The 5,901-nt window shown below is 49.9% G+C and overlaps 1 long non-coding RNA gene across 1 annotated transcript; it reads right to left on the bottom strand.

The window, feature by feature from the left end:
* Positions 1-216: 216 nt before the first annotated feature.
* Positions 217-5,273, bottom strand: LOC111838690 (uncharacterized). The gene is made up of 7 exons (XR_002836931.2): positions 4,994-5,273; positions 4,124-4,886; positions 3,521-3,768; positions 2,819-3,430; positions 1,948-2,661; positions 1,642-1,854; positions 217-708 (listed from the first exon to the last, which is right to left on the bottom strand). It is a non-coding gene; the product is annotated as an uncharacterized lncRNA (long non-coding RNA).
* Between the last annotated feature and the right edge of the window lie 628 nt (positions 5,274-5,901).

The following is a 5,901-nucleotide window of genomic DNA, read 5'->3' as shown; positions in this document are numbered from 1 at the left end:
AATAAAATTAGTGCTGTTAAACGATAAAAATTTTTAATCAGATTAATCACATGGTTGCTGTGGATTAATTTCGATTAATCACGATGAAATATCATTCATTTTTAATCTATATTAATCACATTTCATTTTGCATGAGCAAACAGACTCAAGAAAAAAGGGAATATACTGTATATGCACTTAACATGTTTATTGAACATCTTAAACATGAGTCGGATGCATTCCATCTGCCACAGAAGTGCAATACCATGGACCCATATCAAAAAGCAAGATTTTTTTGCTTAGCTGGACAACTTGTCGGATTTAAGAAACCTCAGTTTAAATGGTCTTTATCTTCGTTCACTTACAATTAGCCCGAACTACCGTAAATCTGACAAATAATCAGACTAATCATGAAATCCAACTCTAGCCCGTTTAATTGCCATTGTTAACAATATCAGTTGATAACACATTATGCGCGGTGCTTTACGTATAAAACTCTGTAGCAACACGTCCACAGATAAGTTGGACGGTACAGTGTGTGCGCCCGATTTAATGAGCCACAAATGAGAAGTAATGCTTAAACAGTGTTACAGTACGTGCCGTAAGTTTTGGGTTCGTGCCGAGTTGGTTCGTCGGACGCCCTGCCCACTCGCCATTCGTCTGCCGCCTCTTCGGCTCCGCCCGGACCTGGCCACGCCTCCCAGCTGCGCCGACTTCCGGTTCCGGGAGCTGAAAAGCCGAACAGCAAGACACCTCAGGAGCTCTGCTCGTTTTGGTTTTCTGTGATTGGTTTGCTTGTTGGATTTTGATTATATGTGTATGACTGGTTTTGATTTCTGGACTACGACTTTCGCTTCTTCCCTCCCTGGTACTGTTGCTTTGATTTGTTTGATTTTCTGGTTTTTGAACTCTCGCCCGGCTCCCGACTATTCTCTTTTGCTTGCCCCCACGGATACCGTGGTTTCTCTGTCTCCGTGAATTTGCCGCATGTTTGTCTTGTTGTGGGTGCGTAAGGAGTGACTGCCCTTTTGGTTTGTGTTTTGTGAACGTGGTTTATTGTGTGTTTTGGATAGGAAGTCAGGTGTAGTCTTTGTCGTTTTGTTTGTTGGTTTTTTTTCACTTAGGGAAAAGCGTAGTTTGGGTCGACTTCGTTAGCTGTTTTGGTTGTTGTTTTGGCCTGGGTCACTCCCGAAGTTTGTTGCACCTCGTGTTTGTAACCGTGTTTGTGAATAAATATAAAAAAATACAAAAAAAGATTCCTGTGTTTCCTGTGTTCCCCTTTCCCATTCCCTGCTTGTCTCGTCTTCCCCTCTCCCTTTTCCCTTACCTTTCTGGCGATCCCCAACCCTAGACTGGGAATCATAACAGAAATTGGGGGCTCATCCTTTCTTTTCTTCCTTCTGGTGTTTGTCTGGCGGATTCTTTTTGTGGGGGGGTGGTGTTGTGGTTGTGTTAGGGGTACTGTGGTTTTGTTAGTGAGGATGGCCCAGTTCGATCTTATAGTTTTCACCCTCCACCCCACGCTCGAGCAATTCGATAGGTGCCGCAAGGACGATTTGCTGGCCATAGCGAATTTTTTTCACGTGTCTGGCCCCGTTGAGGCTACCAAACAGGCGATTAAACAGGTCCTACAGGACGTGCTGGTGCAGCAGGGCATCCTACCTGAGTTGAGCGGCTCGCCGGGTGTTGCATCCACTCCCCTGCGGTTGCCGACTGCAGTGGAGGCCAGCGGCGACGACCTGGGGCTGGGGATCCGCATGGATCTCGGCGATCCTCGTTCAGCTAGGGAGGAACTGCTGCTTACTATTAAGCTGAGGGAGCTGGAGCTGGAGATAAAACGGCAGGAGTATCAGGCACAACTTCTCCATGTCCGGGCTGTGGAGATGGAGGCGGAGAAAGAGGTGTCATTACATAGGATGAGCATGGCTGACCAAAAGCCTGTGCCCCTTCCGCGGAAGGTTTGCTCACCAAGTACGACCCCTCAGGCAGCCCTACCCGCCCGTGACTCAGTTGGTGCCTAAGACGCTCCTCGCCTGTGTTCTCCTTTGGGTTCGCCAGCTTCCCTAGGCACTGAAATTGGGCATTCCGGAATTGATGTCAGCCGCCATGTTGGGCTTGTTCCCATTTTTCGTGAGAATGAGGTAGATGCCTATTTCTCTATCTTCGAGCGGATCGCTACAACGTTGAACTGGCCCAAACATCTTTGGTCGTTATTGTTGCAATGTAAGCTAGTGGGGAAAGCGCAGGAGGTCTGTTCGGCTCTTGCGTTAGAGCAGAGCTTAGATTATGATGTCGTGAAAGCCACTATATTAAAGGCATATGAGTTAGTACCAGAGGCTTACTGACAAAACTTCAGGAAACTGAGTAAATCCACCAGCCAAACCCATGTTGAGTTTGCTCGTGAGAAAGCTCTCCTGTGCGATAAATGGTGTGCTGCAAGTGGTGTGTATGACTTTGACCAGCTTAAGGAGTTGTTGTTATTGGAGGAGTTTAAAACTTGTATCCCCGACCGGGTCGTGGTGTATTTGAATGAACAAAAAGTTGTTTCTTTGTCTGAGGCTGCCACCCTTGCGGATGAGTTTATTTTAACCCACAAGACTGTGTTTGCCCCAACTCCTCTGCCTCGTAGACTTGGTCTCCGTCCTGTGACACCTCCTTCGTCCTCCGCTGCGTCTCCACCTCCTGTGGAGAAAGGGGAATGTTTTTATTGTCACGAGGTGGGTCATATCATCTCTGTTTGTCCTGCGCTAAAACGTAAGGACGCTCGCGTTGCCAAAAAGGTGCAAATTGCTGCTTGTGTTGACCAGGCTGCACCACCAACCCTGTCTGTTGAACCTACCTTTCAGCCCTTCGTGTTCCCTGGATCGGTTTTGCTCGGTGAAGGTCAGGAACGACATCCTGTGACTATCCTACGGGATACGGGTGCGGCGCAATCCTTCTTAGTGGAGGGCATCGTTCCCTTAGATGAGACTACGTATTGTGGTGCTGATGTGTTAGTGCAAGGCATCGCCCTATGTGTGACCGCTGTTCCCCTACACACCGTGTACTTAAGGACCCCTGACTTTTCGGGATACGTGCGTGTTGCGGTGCAGAAACAGTTACCTGTCCGGCGTCACATTTGTTCTAGGGAATGACATTGCGGGAGAGAGGCTTGTTCCCCTTCCTGAAGTCATCCCAGACCCCGTGGTATGTCAGAATGATGTTGCGGTGGAACTCTCAACTGTGTTTCCTGCTTGTGTGCTTACCCGCGCCCAGCGGCACCGGCTCATGGACATCGACTTAGCCGATACATTTATGTCCGACCCCGCTCTGCCAACCCCCTCGACAAATAATGATCCTGATTTCCCGGTTCCTGTGAAACTTGCTGTGTCCCCTGAGGTTCCCTCCACCACTGACGCTTTGATTGTGGCACAGGCGGATGATCCCTCCTTGGAGGCTTGTCGTGCTTCCGCTGTGGACAAAGGCCAGTTAAAGGACCACCTCACCGTATATTATTTTAGCAACCGAGTGTTGATGCGGAAGTGGACCCCTCCAGACTCACCTTTCGACTGGGCTACTGTATTCCAGGTGGTAGTCTTCGGGTTATATCGGGAGTATGTGTTATCCCTCGCTCACGATCACCCGTGTTCGGGTCATCTCGGGATTAGGAAAACGTTAACCCGACTTCTGGCATATTTTGTTTGGCCTGGAGTTAATGCTGATGTAAAAAGGTACTGTAGGTCTTGTCATGCTTGCCAGGTGGTGGGTAAGCCGAACCAGACCATCGCTCCAGCTCCCCTACGTCCGATCCTTGCAATAGGAGAACCTTTTGAGCACGTTCTCATCGATTTTGTGGGCCCCTTACCAAAAACCCGTTCAGGAAATTGTTACCTGTTTACCCTTATGTGTACCGCTACTCGGTTTCTGGAAGCCATCCCTATTCGTAGTCTCCGGACCTCTGTTATAGTCAAACATTTGATAAAGTTTTTCTCTACTTTCAGGCTTCCTAAACAGGTACAATCAGATCAGGGTACAAATTTCACGTCCAAGCTGTTTGCTCAGGTTGTTCGCGAATTGGGGGTGCGTCATATAGTTCCCGTCATCACCCTAAGAGCCAAGGGGTGTTGGAGCGCTTTCACCAATCACTTAAAAATATGCTGCGTACCTTTTGTTTGGACACAGGGAAGGAGTGGGATGACGGGGTGCCCCTTCTCCTTTTCGCTATACGTGATACCGTACAGGAATCCACCGGATTCAGTCCTGCGGAGCTGGTGTTCGGTCACGCTGGTCGAGGTCCCCTGAAAATCTTACAGGAGCAGTGGTTATCCCCAGGTGCGTCATCCCCATCGAAAAACGTGTCCAAATTTGTTACCTCCCTCCGTGACGGAATGTCTGCTGTTAGGGAACTAGCTCGTCGGTCTCTTGGAGCCGCGCAGGAAAAGATGAAAGGAAGGTTCGACAAGTCCGCAAGGACCCGGTGCTTTCGACCAGGGGATCGTGTCTTAGTCCTTCTGCTGCTGCCTGGGTCCTCCCTGCGCACCCGTTTCTCGGGTCCATATGTGATACGGAAAAAACTCAGCCCCACTAATTACGTGTTAGAAACTCCTAACCGCAGGAGGAAAACTCGTATGTGTCATGTACTGTAAACATGTTAAAACCTTACCTTGATCGCTCGGTCTCTGCCCCCTCGCCCGTCTCTGCTCCGGTTTCCACTCCTGTAGGCGTCGTGTCCCTTAGCCAGTACTCCCCGGAGAGTGACGACTTACACCTCGGTAGAAACTGTCTTCCCTATGCTCGCCTCCCCAATTCTGAGGCTCTGCAAAACCTTACGTCCCGGCTCAGCCACTTACCTCAGTCTGCCCAGGCTGATGTTGCGTCGGTAGTAGGACGTTTTCGGTCCCTATTCGCCGATGTCCCCTCGCGTACCCCTGTTATTGAGCATGATATCGATGTTGGAGATCATGTCCCTATTAAGCAGCATCCCTATCGGGTCAACCCTCAGAAAAGGGCTTTGTTGTCTCAGGAGACCACTTACCTGGTAGAGACCGGTCTCGCTGTTCCCAGTAATAGTCCCTGGTGTTCCCCGTGCCTTCTTGTTCCCAAGCCTGATGGCACCTTCCGGTTCTGCACGGATTATCGGAAAGTTAATGCCGTGACCCGTCCTGATGCTTACCCCCTTCCTCGCATGGAGGACTGTGTTGATCGCGTCGGTTCTGCGAAATACGTCACCAAGTTAGACCTGCTAAAAGGATATTGGCAAGTTCCCCTAACGCCCCGTGCTTCAGAGATCTCTACTTTTGCCACCCCTGACACCTTCCTCCAGTACACCGTGATGGTTTTCGGACTACGCAACGCCCCAGCTACATTTCAGAGGTTAATGAATAAAGTGCTGGGTGACGTCCCTAACTGTGAGGCTTACTTAGACGACGTGGTCATCTATACAGACTCGTGGGAGCGGCATGTTCAGTTGCTGGAGCAAGTGTTCGCTCGCCTGCAAAAGGCTTCGCTTGTGCTCAACCTCGAAAAGTGTGAGTTCGAACAAGGTATGGTTAGCTACCTCGGGAAACTAGTTGGCCATGGCAGGGTCAAGCCCCTGGACGTAAAAGTCCAGGCCATCGGCTCATTTCCTGTCCCACAGACACCGCGGGAATTGAAGCGGTTTTTGGGGATGGCCGGTTACTACCGCTGTTTTTGCCGTAACTTTTCAGATGTGGTCGCGCCTCTTACCCATTTGCTTCGCAAAGGTACAAAGTTCGTTTGGTCCCCTGCATGCCAGGCCGCGTTCGATGCTGTAAAATTATTACTCAGTAATTCCCCTGTATTGGCCGCTCCAGATTTTACCAAGCCCTTCAAGTTGGAGGTGGACACTAGTGGCGTGGGTGCCGGTGCAGTCCTTCTGCAGGAAGATCAGCATGGGCTCGATCACCCCGTATGCTATTATTC

This window comes from Paramormyrops kingsleyae, chromosome 21 (assembly GCF_048594095.1).
Source record: "Paramormyrops kingsleyae isolate MSU_618 chromosome 21, PKINGS_0.4, whole genome shotgun sequence".
In the NCBI taxonomy this organism is placed as follows: Eukaryota; Metazoa; Chordata; class Actinopteri; order Osteoglossiformes; family Mormyridae; genus Paramormyrops; species Paramormyrops kingsleyae.
This window is presented reverse-complemented; position numbering and strand designations above follow the sequence as displayed.